Source organism: Mustela nivalis, assembly GCF_964662115.1.
Source record: "Mustela nivalis genome assembly, chromosome: 5".
In the NCBI taxonomy this organism is placed as follows: domain Eukaryota; kingdom Metazoa; phylum Chordata; class Mammalia; order Carnivora; family Mustelidae; genus Mustela; species Mustela nivalis.
Genome location: NC_139024.1, coordinates 32,698,075 through 32,724,009, shown reverse-complemented (window position 1 = coordinate 32,724,009; position 25,935 = coordinate 32,698,075). Strand labels below are relative to the sequence as shown.

Sequence of the window (25,935 nt, the reverse complement as noted above, 5' to 3'; positions counted from 1 at the left end):
TAACTCCATCTTTTGAATATTGAAGACCATGTACAGCGGGTCAGGGTGTTGCTGGGTGATACATGCTGACCACTCAGAGGTCACCAACATACTATGTCTCCAAGGATACACTTGCCATGTCCCAGGGCCTGGTCCTCAGTCTTTCAGGATCAGCAACTTGTTTTGGTCAGCACACCAAGAGTTCATCATAGGTTCCCACAAAGCTGGGCACCCATTTATCACGTTCATAGGGAATACAATATCAAACATCGAATGACAATTTATTAATTTACAATGAAAAATACAAACGTTTGTCAGTCCAGAATTCTCAAGTTGGCCTATCCAAAGCTTTTTCTCATTTTAGCAAAGCCCCTACATGGGAGGCTGAAATATTAGATAGTTTCTTGATCCCCTCACACAGATGACTAATGATATTTGTTATAACAGGTCTTGCCAGTTTAGAAATAATTCAAACTGTTTTTACATGTTTATCCTTATATAGCACCAAAGATATCTAAGATAGTTTTTCAACTTTACTTTTTTTTCCTGATCACCTACAGATACATATATTTAAAATCATTACTATTACAAAATGAGCAGACATTAGGGATCCTAATAAATGATGAATCCTGTCTGTTTAACTACAGGTGCATTAATGTGATACAGAGAATATACATTGAACATAGAACATCTCCACCATATATTAAAAGAGGAACATGGAAATCATTTATTGTGATTCATGAAGTAACAACTAGATAATAATAATTATTATTATAAGTGAAAGATAAATGAAATTACATTTATGCTTATTAACTACCTCATCAGATCGCTCACTTTCAGTTGGGAATTACCTTACCCAAATGGTATGGCAGCTAGATGTCCAGACCTTCTCCCAGAGTCAAGCTAATCTCATACCAGGTGGACCATTGGTCCAGCAGCCAATACTTGAACCTGGTCTGACCTATCATATGGTCCATCTTCTGGAAATCTGGGACTTAAGAAGATCTCTCATTCCCTCTCTGGTGGCTAAAACTGGTAAAATGTCTAACTGGGGATCTGTTGGCCATTGTGGGAAGCACAGATCTACAAAGAGAGAGTATGCCAATAGCGTGTAGAAAGAATCAAAGAAGATAAATGAAGAAAGTGTCTCAGGAGCATTACAATTTCTGGGTCCAATTGCCTTTGAGGTCAAATCCCCAAGGTTCCTGTAACAGTTTTGGTTTTGGTTTTCCTTTTTCTGTATCAGATTTTGAAATCTACACTATTTTTGTGAAGCTAGTGAGGGTTTAGTTTGCATTAATTAGAATAAAAATATTTTCAAATAATACAACAGAATCTTTGGAAATGTTGAGATTTATATTTTTAGCTAGATAAAATTCAAAGAAACAGTGATAAATAAGCTTTTATGATAGAAAATATATTGTAAGTTATGTAACGTTTTCTTCATTCATTAAGAGGCCTTAGTGATTAACAATTTAGTACAATAATCATATAATTCCATATAAAATTTCAATAGTTATGCCTTTATATATACCCAAGAGAGACATATATTCTCCCATATATATAGGAATAATAACATTGAATGACATATTGATTTTTTATTTCTTATAATTGAAAATGTTGCATTAGTAAGATAATATCTAATTACTAGTAAAATCCTAAAGGAGCTGTTATTGCCAGTATTTTCTTAATCACAGTCCTAAGTAGAATATTTATTTTTACTCATTATCAGTTAGCATATTTGCTAAATGTGCACTATTTTCAAAGCAGTCTTCTAGATGTGGAGGGTGAGATAAATATAAAAGGAAATGTATAACCTCTAAGAATTAGAGGATAGTTGGATATGCTTTGATAAATGTAAAAAAAATATACATTCAACAAGCAAACAACCTTTTATTACCATGTTCATAGTACCCATGTCCTCAGCGGCACACTGATAAATGCGGAGTGGGGATTAATTGTGGGTGATCTGCAATAAAAGTTTTTGTAACCTTTTGAATGAAAGAAAGACATAAATTGAGGGTTCGCTTTGTAGCCATATATGTGAATTTAGTTATTCCAAATGCAAGTGTTAACCTGAAGAATCAGCTTCAGAAGTGCTTTCTCCCAACTCCAAGCTGATGACCAAGCTGCCCACTCTCTGCCTAGAACACCTTTCCCCTTCCCACCCCACTTTGAACCTCTGACTTGTCTGGCTCCTATTCGTTTTTCATATCCCAGATGATGGAGCCTCCTTTAGGAAACCTGCTAGTAGTGTCCTAAATCTGAGTTAGGTGCTTCTGTGAGGACCGTTGATTCCTGTCTCATGCTGGGCATTCTCAGCCCAGCATGAGAATGGCCTGTTTGCTAATCATTCTCTCCTCAATAAATTATAAATGCCTACAGAGAAGATATTGTGCTCATTTTGAACATAGTATCTTCAGAGATTAGCACAGTTCAGAGCATGTAGTGTCTCAGTAATAAAAAAAAAAAAGCAGTAATGAACAAATATATCTAGAGATTTTATATAAAAATTATTGAACAACTGTTTCATGGTAGTAAAGGAGGTGGTAAAATAGTTAAAGTAAGTCTGAAAGAACCCCAAATTTGTTTTCTCAAATTGAAAATTGATACTTCTTTTCTTGAATTGAGAAGTGAAACGAAGGCTTTAGTTACGATATGGAATCATAGGATAAATTATTATATTGGTTGTGAGGAATCTTACATTACTTAAATTGCCCCCCAAATGATAGGCAATAGTGAGACTTGGCATGATATTTATTGGGGAGATTGTAAACCTAAAATAAATTGCACCATGCTTCCTGGCCTGTATAGCATACCAATATGGAAATCGTGATTAGGAACAAAATATTTCACACCAGCAAAAGCTGAGTGTGAGCCTGGTATTCTTGCTTCTACTAGTCCTCCTAGAGCAGTTGACGATGCGGTTATCTGCTTTAGTTGAAATAAAACCAACAGCAACACATTTCACATAAATTATTGTTAATAATGCCTTAATAAACAGTGCAATTCCTTTTTTTTTTTTTCCAGAATAAGTTCTTTTGGTTCAGAAAAGGCTACTGAATGAAAGAATTCTTCTGCCTGATTTATGGGGCTTTTAAATAGCAGACAGCCCTTCCAATCAGGAAGCAGGACTGTGATTTTTAAGATTCACAGTCTGTAATGAGGACATAGCACTAAGCTGTCATCGCACACAGATTAGAAATAAACTGCAGTAACATCCCCTTTATATTCCTGCCTGTATGTAGTACAAAGATGCATTATTTTATGAAAGTATTTGCTTGATTATCCCTAATACAGATTACTTTTAAAGGGGGCAAAAGAAGAGATTCAGCTCAAATAATAAGAGAAAACTATTTGTGTTAACCGCTTCTCTTAAAATGTTAACTTTCTTACACAGGTATGATACTAGGTGTATATTAATTCCATCTACCCATGATGTGTGTGTTTATGATAATCTTTAGTCAGAATTATACCTGCATAAGGGAACAAATAGTCATTGATGTATTTTAGTTATGAAATATATTAGGTATTAGAAAACATAAATTGCATAATTAACACCCACCAGTCTCATAATAAAACTAGGATCATTTAGAAATCCGTTTGTCAGATCTCTCATTCTCTCCAAGAATTAACTTCCATTCTGAATTTGCATCCTTTATATTTAAAATAAGTATGTTTAAACAACATATTTCATTGGCTATATATTTCTTCTTAAAAAAAGGTTTATTTATTTCTTTTAAAGAAAGAGAGAGAGAGTGCGTGTGAGTGGGACGAGGGGCAAAGGGAGACTGTCTCCAAGCTGACTCTCTGTGGAGCAAGGAGCCCACAGGGCTGGATTCCACAACGCCTGAGATCATGACCTCAGCTGAAACCAATAGTCTGGGGCTAAACCATCTGAGCCACCCAGGTCCCCCTCATTAAATATTTCTACATTAACATAGTTCATACTACAAAAATGTTTGAGCAATTTACTCTTTTCACCAAAGATATTTTCGAAAATTTGAGACTTGTGGCTCCATTTATTTTTGCCCCTTAGACATTCCACTTTGTGTCAAGTTTTATTTATCTATTAAAAACAAACTGAGGGTTTTGGAGGGGAGAGGGGCAGGGGAATTTCAGAATGCTGAAAAAAATTACATTAAATTAAAAAAAAATGAGGGTTGCTGTGGACTTGGGGGAGTAGGGTTAGGGAGGTAAGGCTATGGGCACTGGAGAGGGTATGTGCTATGATGAGTGCTATGAAATGTGTAAGCTTGATGATTCACAGACCTGTACCCTTGGGGCAAATAATACATTATATATTAATAAAAATAATTTTAAAAGTACAGTTGGGTTATTTTCATTAAAAATATCACAAATAATCATGTTACGAGTATCTTGTACGTCCCTTGTGCACATATGTGAAAGTGTCTTTATTTTAGAGTATATACCTTTTTGTCTTTTATTCCCATGACTTATTCATTTCCTAACTGAAAGCCTCTATCTCCCACTCCCCTTCATCCATTTTGCCCATTCCCCTGTCCCCTCCCCTCTTAAATATAGAGTATATATTTTGACTAAAGTTGCAAAGAGTTTGAACCTTTATCTGTATTAAATTTTGTTACATTGATTCTCTTGAGTGACTTTAATACCTCTGCCAGCTGTAAATAAAAGCTAGTTTCCTTAATATCCTTGGCAACACTTTATATTTTCAGAATTCCAATCTTTTTTTGCCATATCTATTGGGTATGAAATAATATCTCACTGGATCATTTTCTGATTACTGGGGTCAAAGGAGAGGGAGCTGGAAAGGTTCAGATTTCTTCTTATCTGAATTCTCTTTTCAAACCGTTTGCTTAATACAAATATTTTAATTAATTTTAATATTTAAGTGTTTTCTCTTTTTTAATTTCTGAGCTCTTCCTATTCTCTAGATACTAATTCTTAGTTCTATATATTCATTGTTTATATTTTCTGCCAGTCTGTCAATTTTTTTTTTTAACTTGCTATAGATGGGGTATTTAATAGTCTGAAATATTCTAAGGTAACTTGCTCCTGGTGGAAATCTGACATCATAGCTAATTTCTAGTGCTTCCATTAAAAACATAAACAAAAACAAAACAATCCTGTGAAGTGCACTTTTAAAATTAAATTTGTAAAAAAGAAAGCAATAATTTCCTATCACAACATAAAATATTATCACCAAATTAATATCCGTAGCTGATACTTCTCATTTCTACCTTGTTCAGTTTTGTATAAGCACGAATGAAGAGCACAAGCAATTATGAGACAATATCTTAAATTAAAAGGCAAAAATAAAAATTGGGGAATTGGGAAAATTTATAATAAAATTATCACAAAATATAAATTAATGTATCTTGTATTATTCGAAGAAATATTAAAATTAATATGGATATTTTTATTATGACACCCAGTCCATTAAGAAATGTAACCAGTAAGATATCTATGCTTATTAAACATACTCTATTTTTATCCATAGGAGACTGATATTTGAGGCTTATTTTTGTTGAACACAAAAATAAAGTGAAATATTTAATTGCGATTCATATAATCTATGCACATGTAGACTGTGTAGATTTATTGCTTAAGCTATGATTAGAAACAACCATTTGAAATGATCATTATTTGAAAAATTGTAAGACTGATACTCATAAATGGTTATTTGTCCCTATATTGGTGATCTCTGTTACAGTTTCTTCAGAATGATTCTTTGAACTTTGTGCTGTTTGATTTAGTCAGTGAGACTAAAGCATGATGCTTTGAGTGAAAGGGCCCACAGTAGTTTTCTTCCAAGTCAGTACAATTATTGGAAAAAGTAACAAAAATGGATTTAAATATCAACGAATTTCCCATTTTTTATAGCAATATACTTTAGAATTTTAACAAGTTATCTACCAGAAGGGTTACACATTACCCCATTAAATATATGTGAAAATACCTAGTTATAGTCACATTAATTGTATAAAACATAAGAGAAATATGTCAATAAAAGATCATCCTACTCCAAACATTTGTTCTGGGGTGTTATTTTATTTTTGTTGCCATTGAAAATATATCAGGCAATGAAATTTTGTTAAATGGGCAAATGTGACACAATCTACTCTGAAGAGATTTCTTTAACCATTTAGAAAGGCATTATTAGTTCTTAACTCATAGGATCATAGGGAGAATTAAATGGAAATAATTCACAAACATTAATAAATACTGAAGAACTTGTTATAAATAATGTTATTATACAATCAGTTAAAACAAAATGCAAGATAAACTTATTTAAAAAGCCATGCCTCTTGCCCCAATGTCATTTGCTTTCTCTGTCTAACCCCAGTACTTACCCATTTACATATTAGATATACCAACTTGTAGTTATAATTTTGTACTAAGCTTTAAAAAATGTACTGTATGAAAAAGTTTTACGTTGCTAAGTAGACTTCATCATCTTCATTTTAATGTCTATATATCAAATAATATGCAAAGATTTATATTTGCTTTTTGGATATTTTAACATTTTTCAGCATCATGAATAATTCTGCCATTAATTTTTCATTCTACCTCACCATCATTAGGGTGACTCATAATTTTAAAATCAAGTTTGGTAGAAAAATAATGTTACTTAGTTCTTTAAATTATAAAAATATTCTCTTCTTTTTTATACTAATTATATTTCTGTTATGTGAATTGTTCATGCTATTTGTCCCTTGGATTTGCATCTATCTCTCTATCTATCTATCATCTATCATTTATTTACCCATAATGTACCTGAATGTACTTCTTATTCAATTTTATAAATGGTTTATATAATGTAAATAAACCCTGTGATCATAGTTGCTGTAAATATTTTTTGTGTAAGCCATAATCCATTTCATTCTGAAAACATATAATAGGGTTTTAATTTCTATATTGTAAAGCCTGTCTTCTGTTTTCTAATTTCTGTTATCACTTCAAAGCTTAAAATTGCTATCGCTTAGGAGATCTTATAAGTATTCAAATGTATTTTCTTCATTTTCTGATTTATAAGTTTTAAATATTTCAATACAATTGGAATTTATTTTGATGTCTATCTGTCGGTGGAATTCCCAATTTTAGTTCATTAAAAGACCACTGCATAAAAAAAATCCTGTATTTTTCTAGTCTATTGTGGTTTTCCCATTTTCAGATATAATAAAAATACCAATACCATTTTCAGATATAATAAAAATACCAATAGAATCTACTTTCTATTGGTAAAAATACCACTAGAATCTATTTTATTCTATTTATTTCTTTATCTATTTTTGAATACTAGCTTTAATTCTGTGTGCTTTGGTGTATCTCTAAAGATTGAATGAAATGTGTTAAGATTCATCCTTATTTTTTTTTCATGAGTTTTCATTATTATAAAAAATGTTGCAAGTCAAAACTCTGACATGCTCAATGTAAGCCTTAAAACAGATAATTCTTTCAGAGTTCTAAAATATTATATTGGGTATGAAATTTGGGTCTCTTCAACTATGGGAATTAATGAATTTATACCATCCCTGAAATATTTTTTCAGCTTTTTAAACCATTTTAGTATGATGCTTTTATGGATTTTAAACTTTTAACTTAAGGGATACTAATCTTTATTTTATAAATTAAACACCAGCAAGCACTCCCTGATAAGGAACAGGATTCTTTAAAAAAAAAAAAAATTCCTCTGAAAAGCTGCAAAAAAATATATTATTATGTCAAACCAAGTTTATATTCTACCGAATACTTTTACATTTGGAAAATAGCTGATGTAAAGACCCTTTTTTAATCCAAATTTCTTCTCCGTGCTAATGGCTCTTGGTCTGCTTCTAAATGTTAGAAAAATGCTATGCACTGCTCAACTTAAATTAGAGAGAAAAACAGCTCGTTTTATAGAGGTTTTCTCCAACACTTGTATGTGCATGTGATAGGACTATAGTCAAGGGGGAAACAAGGGAAGAAATGTTTTCTAAAATGGAATGACTTTAATGAAACTGCTCAATCTGTACAACAGTATCATGTATTTTATTTGAATGAAGTTGTTAAACAAGATCTCTGTTTACATATACTGTTGTGCAGTTATCAATCCAATCAAAAACTCACTCATTGTTTTTTAATTCAAAAGTGATTAGCAAATGCTGAGAAGTCACCTTATCTCACTAAAACACAGGTACCAACTCAGAGTAAATATTTTGGTAAACAATTATTCTGTCCTTGCATATTCAGCAGTGTGCTAAATTATGCATAATCTTGCATAAGTAATAAGTGAAGGTAGCTTAAATTCAAGGTTTTTTTTTTTTTTTTTTTTTTTTTTTTAACCTGACCTATTTCTTTCAGTGCTGTTAGCAGCTTAAATCATGTATGAGCTTTCTGTAAGGCTTCAATGAGTAGCTCGGGTGGAGAAACTTCAGTAATAAATTTCAGGAGAAGACAAGTTTTTTGACAGGCATAATGCAACACATACAGAGTCTGGAACTCACACTCTGGGAATTTAGAGCAATCCTCGCAAAGCAGCTTTTCCCTGTTACATTAATAGAGAAAATGAAGTATGAAAGTCCTCAGGAATTACTGCTAGGTGTAATTTAAATAATTTACCAGAAGACAGTTCAGCACATGCATTGAACAGGGGCATACAGAGTTTGCCATAAGCAGTTTATAAATAAACTATATTCCGCTGAAGTAAGTCAGGCATAAATTATAACTATTCCTTTTGTGGCTGCACCCCGTTCCTCATTGTAATAGTTATTTAAAAAAAAAAAATAAGGGTTATGACCTTCTCCTGGAAATCACAGACATTGCCTGCTTTGTACCTTGCTTATGAGCTTCCTTATGGTTAATGGTTTTGTAGCTATGAGATCAAAATAAAAATACTATTGCGAGGGAAAAATGCATTACATATCTGTAAACAGAATTCTGGAAGAATTCTTTAGCCTGTTTGGAGGTAGGGGGAGATATGTGGCCAAAGACCATCAAGGAGATACAGATCGTTTTATGAAAGCTTTATGCCATATCTGTGGAGAAAAAGGATACACTTTCTATGTCTTTCCTCAAGCATTGTTGCCTTAAATTATCAGGCCAAAGTAAAAATGCCAAAGGAATATATATAATGAAGACTCAAAACTATCAAGAATTATTTGTAAAACATGCATGAGGAGGTTAAAAAGCTTTTATTCTGTACAGCCTTGAGTTATTAAAAAGCAGATGGACTATAACAGCTTCAAAATTTTCCTAAAATATACTGGTGGTGCTTTGGAAGGAGACTTCGTAAAAGGCAGGTGATGTGAAGTGCTTGCTCGACTCCTAAAACATCTAATTATAAACCAGCATTCTGTAACTTTTACTTTCATTTGGCTTCCCTTTGATAGAAAAATGGGATGCTTGTGGAAAAAAAAAAAAGTATGGACTAAAGACTGAATACCTATGTTCCTGAAGTTATATAATATAGGGAGTTAAATCCTTGCTCTTTTAAATATACATGAATCACAATTCCTAGGTTTTCCTTTGTAGTCATATGCACAGTAGGTCCCCAACTCTCCATTGTCCATATGCATGTGGATAGGCATGTATTCATGTTATATATAATTTTTATATATATATATACACACACACACATATGTTTGTATGTATGTTTGTCAGAATAAAAATTTTTTCTGGGAATGCATACTCTCCATTCAAGTGTTATAACTAGAACTTAAATGCTGCTTAGAGGAGATAGTGGGGAACATAAGAGAAAATATTGCTTTAATATTTGTGCTTTAATTTTCAGAATCAATTTTGTAATAATGGCCTCATAACTTGAGAACACCTGTCAATAAAGGAAATTCTTTTCTGAGCCTGGATCTGCAATGTGAAATGTAAGTGCACCTTTATTTGTCTATGCCTTTAATGGAGAAGAAATACTTAATATAGTTGTCGTTTAGACATTCAGACCTGGACTGTTACTCACTCATTTGATTCTCACATGTGATTCTCGTGGTCTTCATTGGGATATATAGCTTGTGGGGATCGAGCTGCGTTGAAGAGCTTGGACTGTATTGGGAGATGAATAATTTCTGAGGGTCAAATATATAACTTGAGGACTATAGTTAATAATTCGGTATTGTGTATTTGAAATTTGCTAAAAGCCAGTCTCTTAGGTGTTCTCACCAAAAGATGAAAATAAAAAGTAACTGTGTGAGGTGACAGATGGGTCAGCTACCACTTGATTGTGGTAATCATTTCACAATAAATACATACATCAAGTCATTGTGTTGTACACTTTAAATATATTACAATTTTATTTATCAACTACACCTAAATAAAGCTGGCATGGGGAAGCTTGACCCAGAGCCCTAAAATAGGCAACATGACTAATTTGGGTTAGAATCTTAGTCTAAATACAGTGCTGTAAGTAACTAAACTAACCAAAACAGGTATGTAACCTGTAGAAAAATTGTGAAAGCTTTGTAAAATTCCCTAAGATTTATTTGCCTGAATATAGGAAAAAAAAAAAGGAAGAGGTTCTGATACATGTCTTCCCTTAATGGTCAACCAAAAGAAACTCATGTAAAATTATAAGATTATTGTCAAAATAACTGGTAATTTTCTATGTGTATCATTCATATAAACTGAATACATTTTAATACAGCTGTTATAGATGCTATCTCAAAATATATTTTGAGAAATTTTGAAAGTCCCTTTGTATTTAGGTAAGGACATTTAGAAAAGTCTGGGAAACTACTGTTCCAATATCTAAAGGTAGTATTATAAGTAATATTGTGCAATATAAATGCCACAACAAGTGTGTACATAATGCTTACATATTCTAATATTTACTCTCATGAGAATAAAGTTTGATCCTACGGGTGTAAAGTTAATGTATCTGTTAATGGGATGTGGATGGCAAGGCTGGGCATTGGGAAAGTGTTATTAGTACCTTGTGGTGCTGAGGAAAGGAACCCCTCCCCCTATTGGACCACCAGAGGCAATCCCGCAGGACAGGGTATTTTAAGAGGCTCTGAGGCTATTTGAAAGATAGCAGTATATAAACAAGATAAGGAAAGTAGTGTCACAGAAATATAACAAATTCACAGTATGCCTGTTTTGACTTTGGCCAGTCTAGGGTTGGCACTAACAAATTCAACTTCCTAACTTTTTATTTAGCCATTTATAAATCTGTAATCAAAACCCGTATTGATAATAGAATCCTTCTTTACTTGTTGATGGATTTGACACTTATATGAAAATCTAAGTCATTTATTACTGTAATAGAATTCATCCCTCCAACATAACTTCTTTATCAGTGATTGTTTCCATGTTAACATGTTGAACTTGTTACTCTAATGGAAAGTTTGGCAGCTTCTCTCATATTACTATATAAAGAAACATTCTATCAGAGATATAAATCAGGTTAAGCAATGTGCAAATATCCATTCTATCCATCCAAAGATACACGATGTCCATTATCATGTATCCACCTAATGTAAGATATTTATGTGTGTATGTGGTGTGTGTGTGTGTGTGTGTGTGTGTGACACTTTTTATAGTTGTTCTGGTTAGTCTGCTGCGATGGAGGTATTCATATTATAGAGGGCTCTCTGAATTGCTAGTCTAACATACAGGTATTTCACCCAATATCTTCTCCTATTCTGGTTTTACAGTGAAGCTCAGGAAATTCATTGTGATTGGGCAGAAGTAAAGAAAAAAGTCTCGTTTAATTGTTCCCATGAAGGTGCATGTGAATAAACCTATATAATATCAACTCAATGAATGCAGGAATTTAGTCAATAGAAATTTGTAAGTTTTCCAGAAACTCCATACTCAGAGTCTGGAAGTACAGTTTTATTCTCATTTCTCTCCTCATTATAGACTCCAAGAACTCTGCTTAAGTTTAACTGTATTTAAATGTAACAAATATGCTTAAAAAACAAAAGAATGAATAAGCAAAATAAATCATATACAAATACCAATCTCACACAATACTATTTTTCTTAGGAACATAAAATAACACATTAGAGACTGAATAAATAAATGTAGAGTGAATAGATAAGGTCTTTTCTATCTAGTTGTAGGATAGCCTAGCCCTGAAAAATGAGCTAAAGTATCAGGCATATTTTCCTAGTCACGCTGCTTTTCTGTAACTACATTTTAGTTTAGTTATAGAAATGTTAGTAGCAAATAATATCATACTTGTTTTTTTATTAATTCACTTCTTAATTCAAGGAATTTTTACACAGAGAACTGTGTGATAACTATAGTATGCTACTTACTGAGAGTCAACCACATACCAGGAGAACCTATACTGAAGTTGTTCAAAATTACTAATGATGCAGAACTAATCATCAATAGAAAATTTATACCATAATTTATATTAGCACAAGAACTAGCATTAGATTTACCTCTGGAAAAAACTTTTTATAAGGCTCTTCTTTTTATGCATACTTAAAAGTAAGCTCTAAGTCTCCAATCACTTCTATAATCAAATGCAACTTATAACATATGCTGTTTATTAATGAAGTGTTTCTTTGATCCATAATTAGAACTTATATAGACATATTATTATAATTTTCTTTATTTGTTCCAATTTCTACTTGAATTAGCTGTAAACAGCAAAAACATACCATCATTTAAACTCTTTTAACCAATGATATTCTTCAGAAAAGCATATTTTTTATTGAATTGAACCTTCAGTAGATTAAGTAATGTTAACACGAAATTTTTTCTTAATATGCAATAAATAGGTTGTAGACCTGATGAAAGAGTTTAGTTAAAAGAATTCCATTAGCATCATTACAATGATAGAGAAAATAATGTGCAAAATAGAGTCACTGTCATGATCCTGACCTTGTGATACAAATTAAAATAAAGAAAAGTGTCATATTTCTCCATGGTTCAACTTGGGTTCACCTAATAGAACTCTGACAAAAGCAAATGTTTTGTCACTTAGTCTGTTGCCAAGAACATTTTAGTGCATAATTAATGATAATCCACTCTTTAATATGTGTATATGAATGAACACAAAGTTGCTGCTGGTGCCACAGAGACAATATCATGTTCAGTGTGAAGAGAGCAGCACAATTTATACTAAAATAATGAGCTGTGGAAAGGATAATGGAAGGTGTCAGAAGCACAATAAACATGATTAGGGTGGACGAGGGAAAAAGAACAATATTTAGTGCCACCAGGATTTTTCTCTTAAAAAAAGGAACATAAGTCCTTGATGGATTTTTCATGACTCCTCTCACCATGTTGACTATAAATATCATGGAATATGCAGCCCAATACTTAGCTTACATCTCTCTCTTATGTGCTGATCTCTTCTTAACTAATTGACCCTCAAGATTTGGTGTTCTCTGGGGTAGTGTTTATTATTTTACTGTGTTTACAAATCACCTAAAAAGTATGTTAATATGCAGATTCTGATTTAACAGATCTGGGATGGATCTGGAGATTTTTCCTTTCAAACTAGCTTCCAAAAGATGCTCTTGTTGCTGGTGACAGGGACCACACCTGACTGGCAAGGCCTAGGGAAACTACTGAGCCTCTTCTCAGCAGACACAATCTTCCAGGCCAGTTAATCCACTGCCACAAACTTAAATATATCCTGTGTATCCATGATTTGTTACTCTTTGATTTTGAAGATTAGAATCTAAGATTAGAGATTCTAATCTTCAAAATCATTGATTTTACATATTGTCATCCTCAAACCCAATCTTCCTGCTTTATGTCCTATCATATTAATGATAGGTCAATTTCTCAAGTTGACAGAGATAGTCATATTATACCCATTTTGCAGATATGACTTCGAAAACTAGGTATTGTATCAAAATAATTCTTCTAGCAAGTAAGGTATCTAAGATTATTCTGTGACTTGCTTTTAGTTCTGTTAGCAACATATCTTAGGCAACTTTCCATATAGTTATAGAGATATGACATTATTTTTAATGAATATAAATAATCTTTAATATAGTTTATAATTTTTAAAATATTTACATATATATGGACAATTTTAAAGTTTTCAACATTTTTCTATTACATACAAAGTTGAAGAAAGATTTATTGTCCTTGTTCAAGTATTTCTTTATGATATATATCTTGGGTTTGAAATTACCGATTCAAAATATATTTGCTTACAATTTTGATATAGACAGCCAAATTGCTAAGACTGTACCAATGTATGCTACCATAGATAGAATGACCATGATTTTCCTTAAAAAAAAAAAACATATTTTTCTTTTCCACACTGAGTCTTATCAAACTTAATTTTGCCAACAGAGGTGAAAAATATATCTTACATTTATATTTATTTTCATTTCCCTGATTACTTGTGATCTCAGTATTTAGGGGACTTTAGGGGAAGTATTTTTTGCTACTTGATTTTTTTTCTTCATGATGGCCATTCTTACCATTCAGTCATTTTTTTTTTCTATTGAGCTTTCATGTTTTTAATGAGTTATAGAGGTTATTCATATATTTAGAAATTTATCTTGTTTTATATGTTGAAATATTTTCTCAGTCTCTTGCTTTTAAATTTACTTAAAATTGTTTAAATTAAGTATTCAAATTTCATATTTTCTTATGATTTTATTTTTGTGTTCTGTTGTTTAGCTCTTTACATATATTTCTTTTATTCTCTAGTTTCTTATTTATGTCAAGTATATTAGGTTATTTTACATACAGTAAATTCATTATTTTAGATGTATAATTAGATGAATTTGAATAAACAGAAATAGTTATATAACCATCACCACAATAAAGGTATAGAATATTTTTGTCACCACAAAAAGATGCAGTTATTCTCCTTTGTAGGGGATTGCTAACCCCGTGGAAATGACTTAGTTGATTTCTCTTCCTATCCCTTTATCTTTTCCAAAATGTCCTATAAACAGGATGATATAGTATAGAGAATTTGATATCTAGCTGTTTTCTTTTAGCACAATGATTTTGAAGTTTATCCATGTTCTGATTATATCAGCAGTTCATTCCTTTTTTATCACTGAATAGTACTCTTTTGTAAAAATGAACATTTCTTAAATATAGTTATCTATTGATAGACATTTGGGTTACTCTTAAGTTTTGGTGATTGTAAATAAACTATAAACATTCACAAAAAAAAGGTCTCTGTGTGGACTTATGTTTTCATATTTTCTTGGACAAGTTACTAGTAATGTAATTGCTGTATTTATAGTCTTCCACTGTTTTCCAGGTGGCTGTGCAATCTACATTCCCACCAACAATGCACAAGAATTATGGTTGGACTTCCCTTATTAGGACTTGTTACCTCCTAGTTGTTATTTGCTGAGCCATTTTTTATGTGTAGAGTGATTTCTTGTTATAGTTTTAGTGTCCATTTCATATCTAATGAGGAGGGGGGATCTGTTCATATCTATTTGCCATTGGTACCTTTGAATAGAAGTGTCTGTTCAAATATTTAATTATTTTTTAAAATATTAGATTATTGGTTTCCTTATTATTGAGTTTAAAGAGTTTTTCAAGACACAAGTCCCTTATCAGATGTGTGTTTTGCTCATACTTTTCTCTCAGTTTGTGTCTTTTTTTAAATTTTGAAGTGATTTTCAAGGAGCATAAATTTTTAACTTAATGAAGCCCAATTTATTCAGTAGTTCTTTTAAGTTTTTTTTTCTATTCTATTTAAGAAATTATCATCCAATCTAAAGTTGATAATTTATTTCGGTAGATTTTCTTTTAGATTAGAGATTGTTGAGTTTTAGACTTTAATTTTAGGTCTAGAATTCTTTTTTAGTTTTGTTTCACATGGTGTATGGTGAAGATCTAGGTTCTTCTTCTTCTTCTTCTTTTTTTTTTTTTTAACAAATGTACATTATCCTAACCTGATTTATAGGAAAAAAATCATACTTTCTCCATTGAAATGTCTTGACATCTTTAAATATCAATTGACCATCTATATTGTGTCACTTATCCATTGACATATAATATATTACCACAAAACTTAGTGGCTGCAAACATTAAACATTTATTATCTTACATTATCTGTGGGTTAGGAATCCAGAGCAGTTTTATAAGTAGTCAGGCTCAGGTCATCCACAAGGTTGTAATCAAAATGTAGCTCAAAGAATTAGTCAAGACTCAAACAAGGGAGGCTCTGCTCCCAAGCTCACTAACATAGCTGTTAGTGAGATATCAGTTCTTTGACAGGTGGACCTATCCACAGAGACAGCATTCTCCCTCCAAAATGGAAGATCCACTTATAAGAGAAGACCCAGGAAAGAAGCTACAGTCTTTTTTACAACCTAATATTGGAAGAAATATCTCATCACTACTATTAATTAGAAATGAGGCAATAGTATAGCCCATACTCAAGAAGGGATTCCTATGGATGTGAATATCTGGAGGAAAAAAAAATCATTGCAAGCTATCTTAAAGGCTATCTGGTACATATGAATTTATTTTTGGACTCTCTCTTTGGTTCCATAGTTCCATGATATGCCTATTCATTTTAGTACCTCTTTTCTATATTCTATAGAATTCTCTAGAATGATCTCGTATCTGCAAATTTAAAAAAAAAAAAAGTTGCACCTTTCTTTTGACTCTAAATGTTTTTTTTTTTAATTTATTAATACATTGCATAAGATTTCCACTATAGTTTGTTGTTGTTGTTGTTTTAGATTTTATTTATTTGTCAGAGAGATCGAGAGCACAAGCAGAGAGAATGGCAGGCAGAGGGAGAAGCAGGCTTTCCCCTAAGCAAGGAGCCCAATGTGGAGCTCAGTCCTAAGACCCTGGGATCATGAGCTGAGCTGATGGGACCCTTCACCCTTAACTGACTGAGCCACCCAGGAGTCTATCCCCTACAGTTTTGAATAGGAGTAGTTTAAGTGGATATAATAATCCTATTTCTGATCCTTGGGAAAGCCTTCAGTACTTAACTATTAAATATGATTTGCTTTAAGTTAGTTATAGGTTTTTAATAGAATATTTTTATCAGATTGAAAGAATTCTCTTCTAATCCTATTCACTGGAAGTCCTTTGTCATAAATATTGAATGTTTAGAAATTATTTGCTGCATCTACTAAGATGATTCTATGTTGTTTTTTTTCTTTTTCAGTCAATTGACATTGACTGACATTGAATTGACAGAATTTTTTTTCTTTAAAAAAGAAGTGTTTTATAAGGAAAAAAAAAACATATTTGAATAGAACTAGAAGTAAAATAAGATGCATGATAACTTTATCTTCTCTTCTCATCTTTATCTCTACTCTTTCACTGTTTTTTTAAAATCTTTAAAAATGGTTTTAATTAACATATAATATATTATTTGCCACAGGGGTACAGGTCTATGAAACATCAGTATTACACATTTCACTGCACTCACCTCCCTAGTGTCCATAGCCAAGCCATCCTATCCTTACCACCACACCCCCCAGCAACCCTCAGTTTGTTTTGTGAAATAAAGAGTCTCTTATGGCTTGTCTCCCTCCCTATCCCATCTTGTTTCATTTTTTCCCTCCTAACCTCCCACAACCTCCGCCTTGCCTCTGAAATTCCTCATATCAGAGAGATCATATGATAACTCTCTTTCTCTGATTGACTTATTTTGCTTAGTGTAATACCCTCTAGTTCCATCATTGCAAATGACAAGATTTCATTTCTTTTGATGGCTGCATAGTGTTTGTATGTGAGTGTGTGTGTGTGTGTGTGTGTGTATATATATATATATATATATATATATATGTATTTCTTCATTATTCATTCATCTGTTGATGGACCTCTGTGTTCTTTCCATGGTTTGGCTATAGTTGACATTGCTGCTATAAATATTTAGATGCATGTGTCCCTTTGAATCACTACATTGGTATTTTGGGGGTAAATACCCAGTAGTGAGATTGCTGGGCCATAGGGTGGCTTTATTTTCAACTTTTTGAGGAACTTCCAGGCTGTTTTCAAGAGTTGTTGCACCAGCTTGCATTCCCACCAATAGTGTAGGGGGGTTCCCCTTTCTCCACATCCTCGCCTACATCTGTTATTTCCTGACTTGTTAATTTTATCCATTCTGATTGGTGTGAGGTGGTATCTCATTGTGGTTTTGATTTGTATTTCCCTGATGCCGAGTGATGTTGAGCACTTTTCAATGTGTCTGTTGGCCACTTGGATGTCTTTCTTGCAGAAATGTCTGTTCATGTTTTCTGCCCATTTCTTTTTTTTTTTTTTTAATTTTATTCAATTTATTTGACAGAGAGAGAGATCACAAGTAGGCAGAGAGGCAGTCAGAGAGAGAGAGGAGGAAATGAGCTCCCCACTGAGCAGATAGCCCGATGCGGGCCCCGATCCCAGGACCCTGGGACCATGACCCGAGCTGAAGGCAGAGGCTTTAACCCACTGAGCCACCCACGTGCCCTCTGCCCATTTCTTGATTTGGATTATTGGGTGTTGAACTTGATAAGTTCTTCATGGATTTTGGATACTAGCACTTTATCAGATACGTCATTTGCAAATATCTTCTCCCATTCTGTCAGTTGTCTTTTGGTTTTGTTGACTGTTTCCTTTCCAGTGCAAAAACTTGTGCTCTTGATAAAGTCCCAATAGTTCATATTTGCCCTTGCTTGCCTAGACTTTGGTGAAGTTTCTAGGAAGATGTTGTTGTGGGTGATCAAAGAGGTTGTTGCTTGTGTTCTTCTCAAGGATTTTGATGGATTCCTGTCTCACATTGAGGTCTTTCATCTATTTCGAGTCTATTTTTGTGGATGATATAAGGATATGGTCCAGTTTCATTCTTGTGCATGTGACTGTGCAATTTTCCCAACATCATTTATTGAAGAGACTGAGTTTTTCCACTGGACATTTTTTCCTGCTTTGTCAAAGATTAGGTAACCATAGAGTTGAGGGTCTATTTTGGGGTCTCTATTCTAGTCCATTGATCTATATGTCTGTTTTTGTGCCAGTACCATACTGTCTTGATGACAGCTTTGTAATAGAGCTTGAAGTCTGGAATTGTGAATCCACCAACTTTGGCTTTCTTTTTCAATAGCCCTCTGGCTATTTGGGGTCTTTTCTGGCTCCATATAAATTTAAGGATAATTTCTTTGAAAAAGTTGATGGTATTTTGATAGGGATTGCATTAAATGTGTAGATTGCTTTAGGTAGCATAGATGTCTTAATTTGTCTTTCTTCTGTCTTGTTGTTGGTGTATAGAAATACAACTGATTTCTGTGCATTGATTTTATATCCTGAAACTTTACTACTGAATTACTGTACAAGTTCTAGCAGATTTGAAATGGAGGCTTTTGGGTTTTCCACATAAAATATCATATCATCTGCAAAGAGTGACAGTGTGACTTCTTCTTTGTTGATTTGGATGCCTTTAATTTCTTTTTGTTGTCTGATTGCTGTGGCTAAGGCTTCTAGTACTATGTTGAATAGCAGTGGTGATAATGGACATCCCTGCCATGTTCCTGACCTTAGCAGAAAAGCTCTCAGTTTTTCTCCAATAAGAATGATATTCACTGGGGGTTTCTCATAAATGGCTTTGATGATATTGAGGTATGTACCCTCTATCCCTACACTGTGAAGACTTTTGATCAAGAAAGGATGCTATAATTTATCAAATGCTTTTTCAGCATCTATTGAGAGTATCATATGGTTCTTGTTCTTTCTTTTATTAATGTACTCTATCACATTGATTGATTTGCAGATGTTGAATGAACCTTGCAGCTCTGGAATAAATCCCACTTTGTTGTGTTGAATAATCATTTTAATGTACTGTTGGATCCTATTGGTTAATATTTTGGTGAGAATTTTTGCATTTGTGTTCATCAAGGATATTGGTCTGTAATTCTCTTTTTTGATGGGGTCTTTGTCTGGTTTGGGGATCAAGGTAATGCCGGGCTCATAAAATGAGTTGAGAAGTTTTCATTTCTATTTATTGGAACAGTTTCAGGAGAATAGGTATTAATTCTTCCAAAAATGTTTGGTAGAATTCCCCTGGGAAGCCATCTGGTCCTGGGCTCTTGTTTTTTGGAAGATTTTTGATGACTGCTTCAATCTCCTTACTGGTTATGGGTCTGTTCAGGTTTTCTATTTCTTCCTGGTTCAGTTTTGGTAATTTGGTAGTTTATATGTCTCTAAAAATGTATCCATTTCTTCCAGATTGTCATATTCTGGTGTACAGTTGCTCATAATATGTTCTTATGATTGTTTGTGTTTCTTTGGTGTTGGTTGTGTTCTATCCTCTTTTATTCATTATTTTATTAATTTGGGTCATTTCTCTTTTCTTTTTGATAAGTCTGGCTAGGAGTTTATCAATTTTATTAATTGTTTTAAAGAACTAGCTCCTAGTTTTGTTGATTTGTTATCCTGTCCTTTTGGTTCCTATTTCATTGATTTTTGATCTGATGTTTATTATTTCTTTTCTCTTGCTGGGTTTGGGCTTTCTTTGCATTACTTTCTCCGTCTCCTTTAGGTGTAGGGTTAGACTGTGTACTTGAGACCTTTCTTGTTTCTTGAGAAATGCTTGTATTGCTATATACTTTCCTCTCAGGACCACATTTACTGTATCCCAAAGATTTTGAACAGTTGTGTTTTCATTTTCATTTGTTTCAATGAATTTTTAAAAAATTCTTCTTTAATTTCCTGGTTGATCCATTCATTCTTTAGTAGGATGCTCTTTAACCTCCATGTATCCAAGTTCTTTTCAACTTTCCTCTTGTGGTTGAGTTCTAGTTTCAGAGCATTGTGGTCTGAAAATGCGCAGGGATTGATCCCAATCTTTTGGTACTGGTTGACACCATATTTGTGACTCAGGATGTGATCTATTCTGGAGAATGTTCCATGTGCATGTGAGAAGAATGTGTATTCTGTTGTTTTGTGATAGAATGTTCTGAATATATCTGTGATGTCCATCTGGCCCAGTGTGTCATTTAATGCCTTTATTTCCTTGTTGATCTTTTGCTTAGATGATCTGTACATTTCAGTAACAGGGGTGTTAAAGTCCCCTCCTATTATTGTATATTGCTGATGTGTTCCTTTTATTTTGTTATTACCTGGTTTATATAATTGGCTGCTCTCATGTTGGGAGCATAGATATTTAAAATTGTTTGATCTTCTTTTTGGACAGACTCTGTAAGTATAATGTGTTGTCCTTCCTCATCTCTTATTATAATATTTGGCTTAAAATCTAATTTATCTGATACAATGATTGCTAAACCAGCTTTCTTTTGATCTCCACTAGCATGGCAAATTGTTTTCCACCCCCTCACTTTAAATATGGAGGTATCTTTGGATCTAAAATGAGTTTCTTGTAGACAGCTACATTGATGGGTCTTGTTTTTTTTATCCATTTTGATATCCTGTGTCTTTTGATTGGGGCACTTAGCCCATTTACATTCAGGGTAACTATTGGAAGATATGAATTTAGTGTCATTGTTTTTATTGCCTGTAAGGTGACTGTTACTGTGTATTTACTCTGTTCTTTTCTGGTCACTTTTAGGCTCTCTCTTTGCTTAGGGACCCTTTTCAATATTTCTTGTAGGGCTGGTTTGGTGTTAGCAAATTCTTTTAATTTTTGTTTGTGCTGGAAGGTTTTTATCTCTCCTTCTCTTTTCAGTGACAGCCTCGCTGGATATAGTACTCTTGGCTGTATATTTTTTTCTCATTTAGTGCTCTGATGATATCATGCCAGTCCTTTCTGGCCTGCCAGGTCTCTTTGGATAGGTCTGCTGCCAATCTAATATTTCTAGTGTTGTATGTTACAGACCTCTTCTCCTGAGGTGCTTTCAGGATTTTCTCTTTGTCACTAAGACTTGTAAGTTTTTCTACTAGATGTTGGGGTGTGGACCTATTTTTACTGATTTTGAGAGGGGACTCTGTGCCTCCTGGATTTTGATGTTTGTTCTCTTCACCAAATTCGGGAAATTCTCTACTATAATTTGCTCCAATATACCTTTGTCCCTCTCTCTTTTCTTCTTCTGGGATCCCAATTATTCTAATATTGTTTCATTTGTGGTATCCCTTATCTCTCAATTTCTCCCCTTGTGATCTAGTAGTTGTTTGTCTCTCTGTTGCTCAGCTTCTTTATTCTCCATCATTTGTTCTTCTATATCACTAATTCTCTCCTCTGCTTCATTTATCCTAGCAGTAAGAGCCTCCATTTTTTATTTAACCTCATTAATAGCTTTTTTAAAATTTGAACTTGGTTATATTTTAGTTCTTTTATTTCTCCAGAAAAGGATTTTCTAATATCTTTCATTCTCTTTTAAAACCGAGCTGGCACCTTGATAATCTTCATTCTGAACTCTAGTTCTGACATATTACTAATGATCATCTTGATTAGGTCCCTAGTCATCAGTACTGCTTCTTGGTTTTTGTTGTTGTTGTTTGGTTTTGTTCTTTTTGAGGGGGGGGGGGGGTTGGTGGTGAGTTTTTCTGCCTTGTCATTTTATCCAGACAAGAATAGATGAATGAGAGAACAAAATACTGAAAGGGTAACAATGACCCAAGAAAAATATACAACTAACCAAGTCAGAAGGGACCCAGAACTGGGGAGAGAAGAAAGGGGGAAAAAAGAAATATATATATATGACTTGTGAAATAGAACAGAGCCACGCACTTGATTTGGGGTGTATTTTGGCCTATCAGAAAAAACTACCTCTCAAAAATTTAAAGAAAGAAAAACTTATATACATAAAAAATAAGGGTAAACTTGATGAAGGGATGGAATATGATTGTAAAGATGAAAATTTAAAAATATTTAACTAAGGAATTGGTAAGTTAAGAAGGTGGTTGAAAAAGAAAAAAAAAAAAAAAACGGAAGAATGTGATCAGGCTGGAAACTAGAACAAAGCCATGTGCTAGATTTAGGGTATATTTTTATCCATTAAAAGTAATTGTATCCCAAAATTTTAAAGAAAAAAAAAGTATATATATATATATATATATATATATATATATATATATAATAAGGTTAAATACAATAAAGGAATATTATATAACAATGAAAATTTTAAAAGATTCTAAAAAGATAAAATAGTTAAAAATGTTAAAATAGGAAAGAGGAAAATTTTTTAAAAAATAAGAAGAAATAAAATTTAGAAAATTTAACTTTGATATACTGAAGGATCATGGGAAAAAAGCCATGAATTCTTTTTTCCATGTGTTGTTTTCCCCTAGCTCTGGAGTTCTGCAGTTCTCATTGATTGGTGAACTTGGTCTTGGCTGGATGTTCTTGCTGATCTTCTGGAGGAGGGGCCTCTTGTAGTGATTTTCAAATGTCTTTGCCAGAGGCAGAATTGCACCACCCTTGCCAGGGTCCAGGCTAAATAATCTCCTCGAGTTCATGCTCAGTAGTTTTTGTTCCCTGAATGTTTTCTATATAGCTTTGGAGGATGGGAATGAAAATAGTGGCCTTCCATCTCCAGCTCCACTGGAGCCAAGAATTTGGGGCTCCATCATTGTACCCTCAGAGAAAAGCAATCTATCCTTCCAATCTCACTTGTCTCTGGCCACACTCTGAGCTCACCTAGCCTGTGAGCAAACATTTCTATCTCTGGTGCACAGCTCCATTTGGAGTCTCCAAACCCAGCAGATTCCTGTAGTGCACTTCCGCACCACTCCTCCCAGAGGAGGAAGGAGAGGGTTTTTCTGGATCTGACACTTGTGGGGTTCCTGCTCTAATTGCAGTGGCCCAGCTGTGCCTTGGATCATGTTTTAAGGTAACCCTGAGCTGAGTGCTCATTCCTCGGCTCCATTTCTGCAGCTGGTTTCTCTGCTCCAATACCTGGGAGTTCTGCCACTTTAGACACCCTTGGTTTTTAGGTGTCCTTACAGGTTCTGAGACCACACTGTTCCCACGAGGGCTCCACCCTCACTTAGCCTCTGGAGCCATGTCCCTCCGTGGAGCAGACTTCTAACGTTCTGATTTTGTGCTCTGCTGCTTTCTTACTTGCTGGGATCCAGCCCCTCTCCCCGGGGTCTATCTGCTGTTGCTTTGGATTCACTTCTCCGTACATCCTGCTTTCCAGAAAATAGTCAATTTTCTGTTCATAGAATTGTTGCTCTTCTTCTCTTCTATCTCCTGTTGAGTTTGTAGGTGTTCAGAATGGTTTGATAGCTATCTAGCTGAACTCCTGAGATCTGATGATATTTCAGTCTTCTACTCTGCCATCTTGCTCCTCTTCAACTGACTAAATTTTGAATATCGAGCCAACCTTGCATGCCTGGAATAAAACCCAATAGTCATTATAATATTTGGCATGAAATTTGGTGCACAATATATTATACATATACACTATGTACACATATGCATATATATATATATACACTCACACATTAATTATACAGATATATGATAACAAATATGTACAATACATATGAACAGTAACATATGTAGATGTTTGAAAGGCATATATCACATATATATTATATGTATAAAATTATACATAATTATATTTGAGAAAAAGAAAGCAAGCCCTGGCTGTGAAAATTCTTTTGTGCTGTCTGACATAATATATCATGTCATGTAAGGCATTAAAGTTTTCATACCAAAATAAATAAATAAACAAACAAATAAATTTTTAATAGCACTATATGACTTGATCACTACAGTTATGTGGGAAGAATAATCTGTAGTGTTGAGAACTTTTTAGAGAAGAAATAACCTAAGATCAAGAATGGACTTAGTTAGAGGATTCAAGGTTCAAAGATGAGATAAGATGACTTGAACCATGAATAAATAGGAGAGTGGTGGAAATAATATTTAGTAAAAACAAGTGACTCAAAGCAACTTGATTTGAAGCAAATTAAACAGTAGAAAGCTCTCAAAAGTAGGTAAAAAGTTATGAATGATTATAAAAATATTGAATATGGGTGATCAAGAGAATGGTATAATAGTTAAATTGAATATTTACTAGTTTAGAATATAACCAACTCATCAGCTTGGTAGAGGGTGAGGAGGTTGGGTGACTAATTACTGGTGAATTAAACAGAAAATGGAGATGGAAATTACAAAAAGGCATCTGAGCAGGTGGTAATAGAGGAATTCTAAATACCATAGAGGAAATACATTAGGGCCATAGGCAATCCCAATCACAAATTATTAATCACTTCCAAGTGTTGGAAGTCTACAGCAGTAAACTGATCAGCCTATAGTCAGAAACAAAAGGACCCCTTTTTTCATAAAAATGTCAGGTCGTCAGACAAGAAAGAAATCAAGCTCATCAAGGGAAGCAGGTGTATCTGTGTATATTCTGAGTGAAAAAAATCACAGAATATGACCTCAGAAAGTGTCATTTTCAAGGAAGTGGGGAAATGGGAACTTTGATGTATATTTTATGAGTTAATTAAAGTGGAGTGGGTATTGCAGCAGTTCGTTGGCCAGCTTTATTTGCATATCAGCAACAGCATTAATGGAGAAAAATACAGGAAAGTTTTGTGTATATATATATATATATACTCTATGTAATATATTAATGTATTATTTATATATTAACATTTATTAACATTAATTACTATTAATATTTTATATCGATGCAATGTTAATTATCATATTTTAACATACACTATATTAATGCATACTAATTATCTATATTAATACATAAATATTAAAATTACTTTAAAAATAATTTCAACCCTAAAATTATTTTATCCTATTTTAAAATTACTATTTCAAATTTTAAATCATCTATCCTTTGAAACACTTCTATAATTATTTCCCCCAAAATTCAACTTCTATCCTTTTTGCTTCCTTTTATTTTCCTTTTTACTCCTTTTTAAACATATTTTAAAGCTATTTCAGCCATTTAGTACTTTTCTGTCCCCAATTCATTCCTTTTATCTCCCTGATTTCATGTGGAATATTTTTTCTCAGATTACAGGTATGTATTATGTGTTCATTCAACAAATATATATCAAAGATCTACTACCCAATAGCAGTAGTACAGATTGTGTTAGAAAAACTGTTTTCATTAAGATTATATGCTAACATACTAATAATATGTAAAAAACAATGAACAAAATTTA

The 25,935-nt window shown here is 33.2% G+C and overlaps 1 long non-coding RNA gene across 1 annotated transcript in view; it reads left to right on the top strand.

Annotated features, from left to right (window-relative positions):
* LOC309865518 overlaps positions 1-25,935 on the top strand; it is a 721,161-nt gene that overhangs the window by 662,958 nt on the left and 32,268 nt on the right. The window contains exon 5 of the long non-coding RNA XR_014312143.1: positions 9,734-9,821. This is a non-coding gene — a long non-coding RNA (uncharacterized lncRNA). The remainder of the gene's footprint in view (positions 1-9,733; positions 9,822-25,935) is intronic.